Source organism: Cervus elaphus, chromosome 29 (assembly GCF_910594005.1).
Source record: "Cervus elaphus chromosome 29, mCerEla1.1, whole genome shotgun sequence".
NCBI lineage: Eukaryota > Metazoa > Chordata > Mammalia > Artiodactyla > Cervidae > Cervus > Cervus elaphus.
Window position 1 is genome coordinate 3,311,495 of NC_057843.1, and position 17,533 is coordinate 3,329,027.

A 17,533-nucleotide genomic window follows, 5' to 3' on the forward strand; every position below is an offset into this window, starting at 1 on the left:
TGATATCTCATCACAGAAAGAATTCAGTGAGAGACAGTGATAGGTGAGAAGTGGGTTTGTTTAGAGAGAAACACACTCCACAGACAGTGTGGGCCATCTCAGGTGAGAGACCCCCAAATATGGGGTGGCTAGTTTTTATGGACTGAGTAATTTCATAGGCTAGTGAGTAGGAGGATTATTCCAGCTGTTTCGGGGATGGGGCAGAGTTTCCCAGGAACCAGGCTACTGCCTGCTTTTGATCTTTGATGATCAGTCTTGGAACTGTTTTGGTGCCTGTGGGTGTGTCATTTAGCTTATGTATTACAATGAGCTTATCATGAGACTCAAGGAAGTCATATTTCCTGTCATCTTGGACTTAGCTGGTTCTAACCAGTCTTTGTCATGTCCTATTGCTTCTTTTAAAGGTTGTGCCTTGCCTGCTTCCCTCCTGTTTCAGAAACATGGCCTGGCTTACTGTTCATGCTGTGTAAGCTGGCTGTGGTTGTTCAGTGCTGCCTTGGCCAGCTGGGTCAATCTGTCTAATTTTGTCATGTGGAATTTGTAGGCCCTTTAGAATGATAGTTCCAGGCACTTTAAAATTTAAATATGTTTACCTATTTTCTGACTGCATATATTTCCTTTCCCTATGAACAATGATGCTCTCCTAGTCTGTCTGTGGGCTTACATATTAGATGTTCAAAAATTTGTGAAATGATTCTAATTACTTTCTTTAAGAATGAGTAAAACGTTTTTTTTTAAAAAATTATTTATTTATTTTAATTGGAGGCTAATTACTTTGCAATACTGTGGTGGTTTTTGCCATTCATTGAGAGTCCCTTGGACTGTAAGGAGATCCAACCAGTCCATCCTAAAGGAGATCAGTCCTGTGTGTTCATTGGAAGGACTGATGCTGAAGCTGAAACTCCAATACTTTGGCCACCTCATGCAAAGAGTTGACTCACTGGAAAAGACCTTGATGCTGGGAGGGATTTGGAGGCAGGAGGAGAAGGGGACGACAGAGGATGAGATGGCTGGATGGCATCACCGACTTGATGGACATGAGTTTGAGTAAACTCCGGGAGTTGGTGATGGACAGGGAGGCCTGGCGTGCTGCAATTCATGGGATCGCAAAGAGTCGGACATGACTGAGTGACTGAACTGAACTGAACTGACATGAATCAGCCACGGGTGTACATGTGTTCCCCATCCCGAACCCCCCTTCCACCTCATTCCCCATCCCATCCCTCTGGGTTGTCTCAGTGCACTGGCTTTGAGTGCCCTGTTTCATGCCTCAAACTTGGACTGGAGATTGCATATGGTAATATACATGTTTCAATGCTATTCTCTCAAATCATCCCACCCTCACCTTCTCCCACAGAGTCCAAAAGTCTGTTCTTTATATCTGTGTCTCTCTTGCTGTCTCACATATAGGGTCATCATTACCATCTTTCTAAATTCCATATACATGCATTAGTATACTGTATTGGTTTTTTCTTTCTGGCTTACTTCACTCTGTATAATAGACTCCAGTTTCATCCACCTCATTAGAATGGATTCAAATATATTCTTTTTAATAGCTGAGTAATATTCCATTGTGTATATGTACCACAGCTTTCTTATCCATTCTTCTGCTGATGGGCATCTAGGTTGCTTCCATGTCCTGGCTATTAATAAACAGTGCTGTGATGAACATTGGGGTACACGTGTCTCTTTCGGTTCTGGTTTCCTTGGTCTGTATGCCCAGTAGTGGGTTTGCTGGGTCAAATGGCAGATCTATTTTCAGTTTTTAAAGAATCTCCACACTGTTCTCCATAGTGGCTGTACTAATTTACATTCCCACCAGCAGTGTAAGAGGGTTCCCTTTTCTCCACACCCTGTCCAGAATTTATTGTTTGTAGAATTTTGGATAGCAGCCATCCTGACTGGCATGTAATGGTACCTCATTGTGGTTTTGATTTGCATTTCTCTGATAATGAGTGATGTTGAGCATTTTTTCATGTGTTTGTAGCCATCTGTATGTCTTCTTTGGAGAAATGTCTGTTTAGTTCTTTGGCCTATTTTTTGATTGGGTTGTTTATTTTTCTGATATTGAGTTGCATGAGCTGTTTGCTTATTTGTGAGATTACTTTTTTGTCAGTTGCTTCATTTGCTATTATTTTCTCCCACTCTGAAGGATGTCTTCTCACCTTGATTATAGTTTCCTTTGTTGTGCAAAAGTTTTTAAGTTTAATTAAGTCCCATTTGTTTATTTTTGCTTTTATTTCCATTACTCTGGGAGGTGGGTCATAGAGGATCTTGCTGTGATTTATGTCAGAGAATGTTTTGCCTATGTTTTCCTCTAGGAGTTTTATAGTTTCTGGTCTTACATTTAGATCTTTAGATCTTTAATTCATTTTGAGTTTATTTTTGTGTATGATGTTAGAAAGTGTTTCCTATATATTTCCTATATAATTTCATTCTTTTACGGGAGGTTGACCAGTTTTCCCAGCACCACTTGTTAAAGAGATTGTCTTTTCTCCATTGTATATTCTTGCCTCCTTTGTCAAAGATAAGGTGTCCATAGGTGCGTGGATTTATCTCTGGGCTTTCTATTTTGTCCCATTGATCTATAAAACCTTTTAAAAAGCAGTCAATTACATCTATATGGTAGCCTCATTAACTTTTTATTAAACTAATTTTTGATTTATCTCTAACTTTGCTGACATGTATTATATTTTTCTTTCATGTACAGCCTAATGTACTACAAGCTATTATGTGATATAGAATGTGAGAGACCCCATGTAAGCTGTCAGGTGCAATTATTTACATCATTTTCTATTAAGATTGGAAGTTTTCAAAAGTTATTTATTTGACAATTATATAGCCTAATGTTTTCCACCCTATAGGGAAATCAAAAGCTTTCAGATTTCATCCTTTTCTCTGTCTTGTTCTATTTTCTTTCCCTCTAATAAGCCTCCAGTGAGGTCCCATTTTCTCTGTTTCACAGATGTGTATTACTGCTGGTTAATCATCCACAGTCAGCTATAGGGAGACTGCTGCTTTAAGGTTAGGTTCATCAGCGTGGTGGTTGTGGCATTTTCGTGATTTATGGATGTTTATGGCTCAGGTATGGATACAAATGAGGGCTGTCACAGCAGCGTTGTTTCCCTTTCCAGCTCCCTGTAGTGCTTGACCATCCGTGAACCAAACCAAATAGACAAAATCTATAATTGCAGAAGCAGTCACACCTCTAGCAGGAAAGATCCCGATAGATTGCTGTGGGCAGCCTTAGGTAAACCAGCAAGCGGGATGGCATAGATGGCCTTGGATTCCTTTGGTTATAGAAACAGGGATCAGAGAGCTAGTCAGTCACTCTCGTTATACACGTTTCCATTGTTTGGAGGCGTGGTGCCAACTTGGTTTTTTTGGTTTACCTTTTCCAGACTTGGCAAAAGGGGCTGCTTGAGGGGAAGAGAGAGGGAACACAAGCGTCCCTGTGGGTTGGGTGTTTGGCATTAGTTAATGTGTGTGTGTGTGTTAGTCGCTCAGTTGTGTCCGACTCTATGTGACCTCATGGACTGTAGCCCATCAGACTCCTCTGTCCATGGGATTATCCAGGCAACAGTAGTGGAGTGGGTTGCAATTTCCTTCTCCAATTAGTTACTGAGGTCATCGCTGTTGATGGTGCATGGGTGATGGTGATGTGGCTTGAGGGTATCCAGAAAAAGAAATGTTCCCAACTCAGTTGGTGAAACTGTCCCATGGTGACAAGGACATATAAACAGGCTGGAGGAGATGTGAAAGAAATGGTCCTTGGCCCATGATGTGTGTACTATACATGGAGCATTTAATGATGAAAATTATTGGATGCCATCAGCCTGTTACCTAATCTATTATTTCAGCCCTCTTGTTTGGGAGGAGATAAAATGACTGCTTCTAAATGAAAGAAAGATGAAAGACAGATAGTGGTTTATAGTAAATGAAAATATTTTTATGACTAAATCAAATAAGCACCATGTTTTAGAGGGATTAAATATACTCTTAACTGCCAGACTTCTGTCAATTATGTTAAAAATATATAGGAAATGTACATATTTAGAAGCCCAAGGGTGACTATTTAAATAACAAAAGTGATTATAGAATTTCGCTCTTTATAAAAATGTTATATTGAAATTAATTATTTGTATTATAGCCTTATTAATATTATATTAAATATTTTGCATTTTTTCTAAAATAACATAATAAAATAGCAATTTCAATTTGTTTTATGTAAGAGATGGCCTTCCTTTGGCTGGCCCACATACTTAACTGGTTTAATATATATGAAAGTTCTCTGTGAATTGTCATATGCAATTCAGCTGTAACCCTTTCTAAAAAATAGGATGAGAATGCTTCAAAAGCTTTAGAAGGCTTCACATACTCTGAAGGTTATCTGGCATTAAAAAAGGACTTGAGAGACACCACCTCCCTCCCCCCAAAATAGCAAAGTAAGGATGCCATTTTCCAAAATATTGACTCTTAAATGTTAATATATATCCAAGACTTTTAATGCTTAAGAGCTTAATAAAATGATTACAAAATTCTGTTATTTCAAATACACACATGACTTTTTATTTCCAAATTTGCCTCATTGATTGTTTCCTTCAGATTTTCCTGCTTTCTCCCCTTGTCTTTGGAGATTATACTTTTAAATATGTCCCTCCAGACTTTGCTCACGTCTGTAACGTGTGTTAATTCTGTATGAACTCAGAGGAAATGAAGAACCTTTGACTTAACTAACATCAGTGCTATAATAGGACAGGGATGTGTCTGGAGGATTCACCAACACAGTTCAAGGATGCAGGGGTCCTTGGGTGACAAAGAATACCTGCTCACAAGACATCTAGACGTGCAGGAGACTGTGTAGTGGGGTTCAGGTAGCAGGAAGGGGGTTCCTGGGCCCCATGCAATGTGGAGAATCTCATCTGCCTATAATCACTTCTGCAGGAAGTACAGACCCAGGAGTTGCAGGAAGGTCAGATCTGATGCTCAGGACTTTGTTCTACTGTCCTGGCCTCTCAGGGGAACCTTGCCAGAAGGAACAACCCGATGACATCCCTAGAGATGGGAGTTGCTCTAGACGTTTGAGGAGTGTGTATGGTTTCCTAAACTCCATAAAAAAAGTGCCACCAGCTGAGTGGCTTAGACAACAGAAATGAACTCTCATAGTTCCAAGGCCAGAAGCCCAAGATCAAGGTGTCTACAGATTGGTTTCTTCTGAGGCTCTGAGGCTTTTTTCCTCCTGTGTCCTGTTTTTCTTGTCTTGCAGCAGAATGCCTAACATGGAACATAACTGCAGTATTTGGCTGTGCCAGAGAGGGTAGTGCTTAAGTACACATGGGAGACGTGACTTAAAAATTAAATGTTTAAACACTACCTGAGTCCTATGAGCACCTGGACCACAGGTCTGTGGGGTGGAGTTGCCTTGCCTGAGGCCCACACATCTGTTGCAGGCTCTCTTCTGGCTTCTGGGGCCTTGTTAGCAGTATCTGGGGTTCCTTTCCTGGAGACACATCACCCAGTCTTTGCCTGTATGTTCACATGTGGTATTTCCCCCTGTGCATGTCTTTGTCCAAATTTCCCCCTTTTATAAAGACATATTGAATTAGGGGCCCACCTTGTCCCCAGCCTGACTGCGTTTTAACTCACTATGTTTGCAGTGATCATATTTCCAAATAAGGTTGCCATCTGAGACACTGTGGGTTAGGACTTGAGCATATGAATTTTTGGAAACATGCTTCCGTCTGTAACGGAATACCTGGGAGGCCAATGGTTCTGGAAGCCATGAACGGGGTGCAGTGTGGAGGGTGCTAGGGGAGGATGTTGGAGAAACATCAGCTGCCAGGTTGTCTAAGGCCTTATGAGCCAGTGTAACATCTAAGGTTGTTACTTTGAGGTGTATAGGGTTTTGAATGGCAGGTTGACATGACTAGTCTCAAAAAGACGATCCCACTGGTGAATTGAGAATGGACTGTAGGCTGGCAGGGAAAAAGGAGGGAGGCTCAGCAGCTGCCATGGGTGCCCAGGGAGAGACCCAGGGCAGAAAAGTGTGGTGGTAATTCAGCCACAGACGGAGGTCAGGCTGCCGGTAGGAGCTTGTCAAGGCAGATGGGGCACGGCTCACTGAGGAGCTTCAGGAGGGGGACGAGAATCAGAGAGTCAGGTGAGATGTCCCTGTTTTGGTCTGAAAAATGGGAAGGAAGGAGAGAGTTGCTATGGAGTGAGGTGTGTGGGTGTACCAGGCGCAGAGGGAGCCAGGAGTGGTCTAGGACTCCTGTGTTCACATGTTAATTCTCCTGGACCTCACGGCTTCTACTTCTTTCTATTTTTCCTCTTTTTTGTTGTTGATTTAGGTTTTTTTTCCAGTTTTGTTTGAGGTTTGATAAGTGAAAATTGCATATACTTGGGTGTGTGCTGTGATGGTTTGATCTAAATAAGTGTTGTGGGACAGCCACCATGAAACCAAGCTGATGGACACGCCCACCTTTCACATTGTTTCTGTCTGTCCTTTTGTGGTGTATATACTTCAGATCAGCTCTTTGTATGCATCTCACATGATACACTATTACTGCCTGTGGTCAGCTTGCTGTGTCTCCAATACTGGCTCATCTGGCACCACTGAATCTTGTGCCCTTTGAGCAACATCTCCCTGTTTTTTCCAATCCCCTCTGCAGCATTTCCTTCCTTAACATTTCAGGACACAAATCTTTCTCATCTTTAACTCATTTTTACATCATGCTTTTCTTGCTTTACAAGATTTTGTTACAGTAGGCACCCCTTTGTAAGAAAGTGATGATTACTTACTACCTTTTACAGAAGTATACCTGTTTGCTCTTCCCAGTTCTTAAGTCTCTGCTTTTGTCCTCTTTCTTGTCATGGTCCAGCAAACAAAGGAAAACAATACAGTGTGGTATCATGCACTGATCACACACAAAGGACTTTTGTAGCTGTCTTATTAATATGCTTAGAAGCTTCCCTCTTCCATTTACTTGAATAGTCTTCTTTACAAACAACACACACAAGATGACTCTGCAGGGGATAAAGATAGCCTTCTTTTAAAGTGATTATACCTCTTTGCAGAAAGTAATATTTAGAAACATTCACATAGATAAGATTTTTAATGAGTACATAGATGTTTTTGTGTAGACACTTGAAGCAAGAGTTATTTGTTACATTTAACACCTAACTTATCTTGCACTAATTAATTAGTTTATTGTTCCTTCAATTGAAATTTATTTTTGAGTTTCTACATGTTTCAGAGATTGGAGGATGAACACAAAAGTTATTTTGAACTGTTTATTTCCCTTGGGAAGCCCTTAAAATGCCTTGTCTCCAAGGCATTTTTAAACAAGGCTTTTACAGAACATACTAACTTACTGATGAGGCTCCATGGGGCATTTGGGTATTTAAGGCTGCTTTATCATTGGTATTACAAAGGTTCTGGTCTTTGCCTTTGCTCTCAGCCATTGGCTTTCTGTTTTTCAGTTCTGATATCTTCCTCTGTCTGAGTCCCATCTTTGCTCCGTCTTCCTAGTGGACAAGTGGTGGCATCCAGCTAGGAAAGCCTGGAGCCAAGTCAAGTGGAGGGAAGAGTAAATAGCTGAAGTGTGTCACGGATGGAGTTCTGGACAGAGGCAGAACCAGCGAATCACATAGAATCGCTTGTAATTTGGGAGACAAAGATATGCCTAATGAGAGGATATACACGGGCAGCAGACTGAGAGCAGAGGAAATGAGAGTCGGCATGAATTACAGGCTAGTTTCCAGTGATGCCATAGCCCCACAAAATGTTTCCCATTGGACCACCCCACCCCCACCCCCCGCACACACAGGTATTTTTGGAAACTACAGTACTTTCAACTTGATAACAGAAGACTCTAGAGTGGATGAGGACACACACATCTTTAGTGACCACAACATGCCTTCATGATCAGTGTAGATCGCTGTGTGGTATTTGTCTCTAGACAGTCTGACCAGAAACTGCAGAGCAATCCAAGGTGAGAAGAGGCCGGTTAGTTCCATTCTCAGTGGTCAGCCTTCCTCAGTGGGAGAAACTTCTGCAGTTTGTCTTAGGCCCAGGCCCCAGAACCTTCCTTAACTGCCCTTCAGACTCTAACTTATGCCAGTTGGCTGACTTCCCTTCTGCCCATCATTCTTACACTGACTCCTGTTCCTGAGGCCCCTGGCCTCTGCCCTGATGGACACACACCCCATTCTGACTTCTCCAGCCCCCTGCAAGGTGCACATCCTGCTGACCTCATCCTCTCTGACTGCCCTTGGCTCGAGATGGAGGGGTGACTCCAATCCACTTCCCCTGCCTAGGACGCACTTGGTTACAAGGGGCAGAGGGAGCGTCTTACCTCTTCTGTATACTTACATTTACAGTATCATAGGCTAAACTCAGAGTCACTGTTTTCCTTACTGTTGAGAACAGATCGTCATTTCCTTCCATGGTCATAGACGTCTGACTCAGATGAGAATTTTGCCTTTGTTGATGGGAGCATCAATAGCATGCACCAGCTGATTACTACTATTTTTCCATGATATTAATATTCCACACTGTGTTTACACTGTTATTACATGATCTTACACCAACCACATACTTTCATATTCTGATTTTTCCTTCTCAGAAGTGAAGAAAAGGAAGAAATATGACTTGGTAGGAATGCATTTTTCAGTATTGGCATTTGTTTTACCTAGTGCTAATTGTATTTTACATCTCAGCAAGTGTTGAGATGTTCTCTGGATGCACACAGCTATAAAAGTGTATAGTTGGAAGCAAAATCTGGAAAGTAAGAGAAATGAAAAATGGCATAAAAATTTTTTAAATTAGGTTAACACAAGACCAAATGAATACAATCAAAGTATTCATATATTATGCAAAAATACTGAAGTGGGATTTGAAGAAAGGAAGTCACTGTTGCCTTTGAGGCTGATGAGTGAAAACCTAATGGAAGTAGAGTGTCCTCATCTTCACAGGTCTCTGAGGATAGACCATGGCTCTGCTGGGTAGACAGGAGTGTTGGACATCTTTGCAAGGAAGGACCATCTGACACGTCAATCTTTCCACCTGTCCTGCCCTTCAATACCTTCCAAAATGGTAGTTTTCATGTATTCTTTTGTTGCTTTCTAGGGAATTGCCAGGAAAAATGTTTTGTCATATATCTCTAAAGCAGTTTTTAAAATATGCAGATAGTGTTACCGAACAAAAGTTTGTATACCCAACACACAGCACAGTCAAATCAACCAAAACATTGGGGTTTGGGGCAGAGAAAAGTTTATTGCAGGATCAAGAAAGGAGAATGGATGGTTCATGCTCAAATACCCCTAACTCTCCCATGGTTTTCTGGGTTAAGTTTTTATAAGCAAAATTTGGGATGAGGGCTATAATGTATGACTTTCTTCTGATTTGTTGGTGGTGAGGTGACACGGTGGTGCTTCAGGAATCTTTGCTCAGCCTGAAGTTACCATCCTCCACCTGGGAGGGGGCCCTAGTTCCTGCAGAAGAACTCAAAAATACTGTTATCTATATCCCCTGGGGGGAACCAGGAACCCAGCCCCAAGGCTACACTATTGTTTCCTGACTGCTCCTTTCTTATCTCTGCCTCTCCTCCCTTCCCTGATCAGAAACTTGTTTGGACCTGCCCTTTGAGACAAAGGGAAGATTGAGGAGGCTGAATGAAGCCTATTTCCTGCCAATAAGAAAATGGGGGCATGGAAAGGCTTTTGTGGCCAGGAGGGTCCCTGTTGAGTTACAATATTTTAAAATTAAATGGCAAGATAAAAGCTTTTGCTGGACCATGTGTCAATTTAAATTTGATGACAGTCAGTAGCTGAAATACTGCAATTTTTTCAAAGCATAATTTAAGTATACTTTCCCCCACCCCCATTTTTTTCTAGATGGGACAAGTGGGTTTTTCACTGAGTTTTGAAGTGAATCAGGACTCAGGCACAGCTGGGTGTCAGGCTACAGCAAATTCTGTGTGAATTTTTCTGCCTCCAATGAGATGATAATGTCTTCACTGTGTTTCGTGGTTTTACATAAAGAAGAAAGGTAGAGTGAAATTTATTTTTATTAATAGATTTTTATCATTGTTGAGATCATATTTTCTTTGAAAGCTCCCCAATTTTATACCTTTTTCAGGAAGAAATGTTCTCAACCTGATTGTGTCCCTGAAGATGACTGTAGTGAGGCTGTGGAGAATCAAGGATATCAAGGAAGATTCAGTAGAGCCTATCCAAGGATTTACGGCATTGAGAAATGTTCTGAAACTGTGTAAAACATGCATCACAGATACTGATATTTGGGGATGACTGCCTTGTGTGCTGCCGTCTGTGGGGTCGCACAGAGTCGGACACGACTCAAGCAACTTAGCAGCAGCAGCATTGTCAGTAGACAGAGGTTGTTTCAAAGGATGAGGTTGTAGTCAGCCGACTTTAGCCCGAGCTGCTCGGTGCAGAAATCCCACACACTGGTAGCTACAGGGGGCTTGTACTTAGTTGTATCTTTGTGGGTTGACCATTTCCTAGTGGAGAATGCCTGAAATTAACCTTTTTTTTTTTGTCTTTTATAGATTTTCAGCTCTTCTTCCTTCTTCTGATATATTTTTCTCATCTATTCCCATTCCTAGGCTTTTGAGGACATATACTGGCTTTACTTATGTTTTAAAAAGGGAAATTGTGACTTAATGCATTTTCTAAAGTGACTGTGTAAGTTAACAGTTCAGAAACTGCACATGATGGGCTACTAGCTTTCTGCTGACAAAGAACACGGTTCCAAAGGTGCAGCACTATAGCCTTAGCTGCTCAGCAGAGCCCCTGTAACAAGTGGAAACTTGCAGGGGCTTCTTGATGCAAGGGTAGATGTGTAGATTCTCCCCCACCCCCTGGAGGGCAGGCTGTCTGTCCTCAGCATCTTGTTTAGAGGTGCCTCTAACAAGATGCCTCTCTAACAAGAGAGAGAGGTGTCTCTCTCTCAGCCCCTGCAGGCTGCTGTAACCAAACACCATCAACTGGATGACAGCACTTGTTCTCATAGCTCTGGAGCCTGGAAGGCTAAGATCAAGGTGCTGGTAGATTCAGTCTGGTGAAGCCAGCTTTCTGGTTCATAGAAGGCTGTCTTCTCACTGTGTCCTCACGTGGCAGTGGGGGCTGGGAGCGCTTTGGGGTTTCTTTCACAAGGGCATGAATCCTATTTGTGAGGCCTCCACCCTTTTGACCTCTTACCTCCCGAAGACCCATCTCCAAATACCATCACATGTGAGGGTTAGGTCCCAACCCCTGCTTTTATATATAAACAGCCTCCCTTCCAGAAAACAGTTCATGTGAGTAGGGTTGGTATGGAATATAACATTTCCATGGGCACAGTGACCTTCGGGAATTTCTAACCAAACCAAGCTAACCTTTTAAGACTGCAGTGTGGAGGGTTCCAGAATGCTCTGGCTCCAGGTAGGGTTCTTTTGGAAGCTCCTCTTTCTGTCCTAAAGGAAATGCCGTATCTTTTGGTCCTAACTAAGACCTGTGTCTCAGTGGGGTGCACAAAACCAGTCATGAGACTGGAGGAATCCCTTGGAGAGGGTGAGTTTTGTTTTTAATCAAGTAAGTCAAGTCTTTGTTTCCAGATTTTATAGCCATAACCTGATATCATTTTCATATACAGAATCTTTAGAGCACTGTTTATTTAAAGTTGTATATCTATTTCTATGGCATATCATTTCAGTGGATGCAGGCTCTGCTTTTAGCACAAAAGTTCTGCTGTGCTGTTCAAATGAAATCTCGCCCAGCTGTCTGTGGCTGCAGAGCCCAGAGCGGCTATCGCTACTCCCCGTCTTGCTGATACAAGTGCTTGTCCCTCAGGAACAGCACCTGAGGGGTCCACATATACAGCAGTCAGCAGAGATTCTCACAGAAAGACAGGAAATATAAATACCAGTCATTTGTTTGCACTCATAAAGGGAAACGTGTTCCTTTCAAAGCTTACAAGGCTCAGAAAGAAAGGGAAATCATGGAATAAAGACAGTGAAAGTGTTAGTCACTCAGTCGTGTCCAACTCTTTGCAACCCCATGGCCTGTAGCCTGCCAGGTTCCTCTGTCCATGGGACTCTCCAGGCAAGAATACTGGAGTGGGTTGCCATTCTCCAGGAGATCTTCCCAACCCAGGGATCAAACCCAGGACTCCTGCATTTCAGGCAGATTCTTTACCACTTAGCCACTAGGGAAGCCCACAGACAGTAAAATATTTGTATTACATTCAGAACTTTTGACAGGAAGGCAATGGGCACCTCACATATGAAATTTTTGTTCTATTTCCATCATAAAACAGGTGGAAAGAAGTCTACTGTGTTTATTGTTCCAGGAAAGTGAGTTTTGTTCCAAGTCTAACAAAATAGAATCTGTGGGGTCCAGTCTATTCAATTGATTAGCTTTTTGATTGTATTTTCTGGTGAGAGCTTCTATATGAGAAGACATGAAATTCACTCAGCAGATGCACTTCCTTCTATCCTGACCATGGAGGGGAGGGAAGGGAGTCCCAGGACCTCTTGAGGGTGGTGGACGTGGACTCAGCGCCACTCCTTCTCTATACCACAGCTGTCCTGGACATATGGAGGGTTTTATTTTTTTTGGGCGGGGGGGCAGTTTCTGCCAAAGTTCCATGAGTGCTTGGGAAGTGCTCTCAGGAGATGCAGAAAATAAGACTGCCTGTCATCAGGGAGCTCTTAGTCAAGTGCTGAGATGAGGCTCTGTGTTCCCAGCACCATGCAGCACTCTGCTACTCAGCAGATGTGGACTGAGTGGCCTACTATGGGATTTGGTTCTAGCACCATCCACCAGGAGCAGCCTCAGGTCCGCAGGGTGAGGGGGCTCAGACCCATGAGACTGCCCCCCTTTCAGATGCTGCTCACAAGTCCAGGCTGTCACCTGTGCTTCTGACCCCTGGGGACAAATTGGAGATTTCCATGACCCCTTCCTGGGGTTTGATTAATTTGGTCAATTGTCACAGCAGAGAAACACTTATTTACAAAATTTTTAAAAATTCTTTTAAATTTTATTTTAACCTTATTGAAATATAGTTGATTTACAATTTTCTGTTAATTTCTGCTGTACAGAAACATGATTCAGTTATACGTATATATTCTTTTTCATAGTTTTTTCCATTATGGTTTATCACAGGATACTGTATGTAGTTCCCTGTGCTATACAGTAGGACCTTGTTTATTCATTCTCTATGTAGTAGTTTGAATCTGCTAACCCCAAACTCCTAATCCTCCTCCCCCAACCCCCACCCGCCTTGGCCACCACAAGTCTGTTCTCTGTGTCTGTGAGTCTGTTTCTGTTTCACAGATAAATTCACTTGGGCTGTATTTTAGATTCCACATATAAGTGACATCATATGGTACTTTAAATGGTGGAAAAATCAATGATTTTAAGTATATCAGGGAAATTATTGCTTAAATTTTCATCTAAACCTGTGATAAAGTAGATCACACAGTATGTGAGAAAATACCTCAGATTGAAAAATCTGCAATAGTAATAATGACTTTGTTCTGTATTTTAACTCTACTTTTACTTATCAGGAGCAAGGTAACATAATAACATATAACAAAGTGTGTTGGTTTCCAGCCTCCCTTTGTGTACCTTGCTGCCTTCACACACATATTGCTGATGATAATAGGGAGATGGTCATTCACGGGTGGGTTCTCGCGTGCCTGAGAGGAGCTGTCACATAGAGGAGGGTGTGAGGGTGGTCTGGGTGGTCTGTTCTCAGCGACTGATAAGGCCCATCAAGGGATCCCCATTTTCACTGTCAGAGGTGGGTAAGAGTTCCTATCGTGAAAGCTGAAGCTTGCGTAGGTGACCTGGGACATCCAGGACTTCTGTTTCCTGCCAGTTCCCACGGAGCAGAGCACCGTATGCTGATGGTTCGGACCGGCTGCGTCCTTGTTGTTGGGACTCACGCGCACTTCATGGTGTGTTCAGCAGCGTGTCTGACCCCTGCTCCCGACGCAGCACTGGCACCCCGCCCCTAGTTACCTTCAGACGTGGAAAAGTCACCTCTGATTGCAAACCACCATTCTAGAGGGCACAACATGCGTTACTATCAACAGGTAGATTGTCTGGGACAGTGATGAAGAGAAGGGGCGCATCCAGGGTTCTGCACATGTGACAGGTGACCCAAGGATGGTGTGACACAACAGTGTGATGAGGGGTGTGGGCAAAGCTGAAGGCACAACAGTGTGATGAGGGGTGTGGGCAAAAAGTTGAACATGGCAGGCAAGTGAATTCTGGAGGATGGCCTGTTGGAACTTTCACTTACATTTTCTTTTTGAATTAAACCTAAGTAAATGTCTTTGAAATTCAACACCTTGCTCTTGAAAATTGCTCCTGAATCTATTCTGATAGCTTTCTATTTTATTCATCTCTCTTTGTACATCCTATTTCCCAAGCACTTGATCACATTGATGCTTATCTTTGGATGGTCTCCAGAGTCTGCATGTCTGGGTAAAGTCTCAGGATGCTGAGAAAGAAAAGAAAAGGCTGAGGAAAAGAGAGGGTATCAGAGGAATTCCTGAGCTAAAGGGAGATATCAAGATATTTTGCTTATAAGTGCAATAAAGATGTGAGGAATTTGGAAGGAACAAGGATAATACACTGACAGAGGGACCTTCTTATATCTCCTCTTGAATTTTAACAAGATGCAGTAGTGTGACATCATGACTCACAAGTTTTGAGAGTTAGTAAAGAAATAATCTATGAAATAGTATATAATTAACATGAGCAAGTGGTAGTAAGCTAGGGAAAAAAATCAGTGTACTGGCATAGTTAAATTACTTATCTGATTTTTCTCTTAAGCAGAGTTTTATTTAGGTTTTGAAGTGAAAGAATTTTATGATTCTTTCATTCTCAGGGAAATGCAGTTTCATGAAGGTGTGTGTCCTCTGCCCCCTGAAAGTTGATTCAGCTGTTCTAACATGTTTCTACTGTTTGCACTGGTGCCATTTTTATCAAACTTCTGTTATTTTCTTTTTAAAAACACATTTTACTGGAGTATAGTTGATTAACAACGTTGTGTTAATTTTAGGTATACAGCAAAGTGATTCAGTTATACATATATTCTGAATATACATATATTCAGTTATACATATATGTATATGTGAATATACATATATTCATTCTTTTTCATAATCTTTTCCTATGTAGGTCATTACAAAATGTTGAGCAGAGTTCTCTGTACTATATAGTAGGTCCCTGTTGATCATCTATTTTATATATAGCAGTGTGTATATGGTAACAGTTTGGGTAGTTTCCAGGTCTGGGTAAGGACATCTCAGTGTCATTGTGTTTTCTGATTATCATACTTATCTTTTCCCTCTAATTTACGATTTGTGCCTGTAATGAATTCAGCAACTTGTACTGCAAAATGTTTGCCCCTTAATGAGTTCCCAGATGACATGAAACCCTCATCTTCTGGGTCAGATAAAAATTGGTATGTCTCCACCGGGGAGCTAGTGTAATCAGTTCTGTTCAGTTCAGTCGCTCAGTCGTGTCTGACTCTTTGCGACCCCATGAACCGTAGCACGCCAGGCCTTCCTGTCCATCAGCAATACCCGGAGTCCACCCAAACCAATGTCCATTCAGTCGGTGATGCCATCCAACCATCTCATCCTCTGTCGTCCCTTTCTTCTCCTGCCCTCAATCTTTCCCAGCATCAGGGTCTTTTCCAATGAGTCAGCTCCTCATGAGTCAGCATTAGGTGGCCAAAGTATTGGAGTTTCAACTTCAACATCGGTCCTTCCAAAGAACACTCAGGACTGATCTCCTTTAGGATGGACTGGTTGGATCTCCTTGCAGTCCAAGGAAGTCCAAGGGGCTCTCAAGAGTCTTCTCCAACACCACAGTTCAAAAGCATCAATTCTTCTGCACTCAGCTTTCTTTATAGTCCAACTCTCACATTCATACATGACTACAGGAAAAACCATAGCCTTGACTAGGTGGACCTTTGTTGGCAAAGTAATATCTCTGCTTTTTAATATGCTCTCTGGGTTGGTCATAACTTTCCTTCCAAGGAGTAAGCATCTTTTAATTTCATGGCTGCAATCACCATCTGCAGTGATTTTGGAGCCCAAAAAAATAAAGTCTGATACTATTTCCACTGTTTCCCCATCTATTTGCCATGAAGTGATGGGAGCGGAGGCCATGATCTTAGTTTTCTGAATGTTGAGTTTTAAGCCAACTTTTTCACTCTCCTCTTTCACTTTCATCAAGAGGCTCTTTAGTTCTTCTTCACTTTCTGCCATTAGGGTGGTGTCATCTGCATATCTGAGTTTATTGATATTTCTCCCAGCAATCTTGATTCCAGCTTGTGCTTCCTCCAGTCCAGCATTTCTCATGATGTACTATGCATGTAAGTTAAATAAGCAGGGTGACAATATACAGCCTTGATGTACTCCTTTTCCTATTTGGAACCAGTCTGTTTTTCCATGTCCAGTTCTAACTGTTGCTTCTTGACCTGCATACAGATTTCGCAAGAGTCCGAAATGCAGTACTTGGATGCAGTCTCAAAAACGACAGAATGATCTCTGTTCGTTTCCAAGGCAAACCATTCAATATCACGGTAATCCAAGCCTATGCTCTGACCAGTAATGCTGAAGAAGCTGAAGTTGAACAGTTCTATGAAGACCTACAAGACCTTCTAGAATGAACACCCAAAAAAGATGTCCTTTTCATTATAGGGGACTGGAATGCAAAAGTAAGAAGTTAAGAAACACCTGCAGTAACAGGCAAATTTGGCCTTGGAGTACGGAATGAAGCAGGGCAAAGGCTAATAGAGTTCTGCAAAGAGAATGCAGTGGTCATAGCAAACACCCTCTTCCAACAAGACAGGAGAAGACTCTACACATGGATATTACCAGATGGTCAACACTGAAATCAGATTGATTATATTCTTTGCAGCCAAAGATGGAGAAGCTCTATAAAGTCAGCAAAAACAAGACCGGGAGCTGACTGTGGCTCAGATCATGAACTCCTTATTGCCAAATTCAGACTTAAATTGAAGAAAGTGGAGAAAACCACTAGACCATTCATGTATGACCTAAATCAAATCCCTTATGATTACACAGTGGAAGTGAGAAATAGATTGAAGGGACTAGATCTGATAGAGTGCCTGATGAACTATGGATGGAGGTTCATGACATTGTACAGGAGACAGGAATCAAGACCATACTGAAGAAAAAGAAATTGAAAAAAGCAAAATGGTTGTCTGAGGAGGCCTTACAAATAGCTGTGAAAAGAAGGGAAGCAAGAAGCAAAGGAGAAAAGGAAAGATATACCCATTTGAGTTCAGAGTTCCAAAGAATAGCAAGGAGAGATAAGAACACCTTCCTTGGCCATCAATGGAAAGAAATAGAGGATAACAATAGAATGGGAAAGACTAGAGATCTCTTCAAGAAAATTAGAGATACCAAGGGAACATTTTATGCAAAGATGGGATCAATAAAGGACAGAAATGGTATGGACCTAAAAGAAGCAGAAGATATTA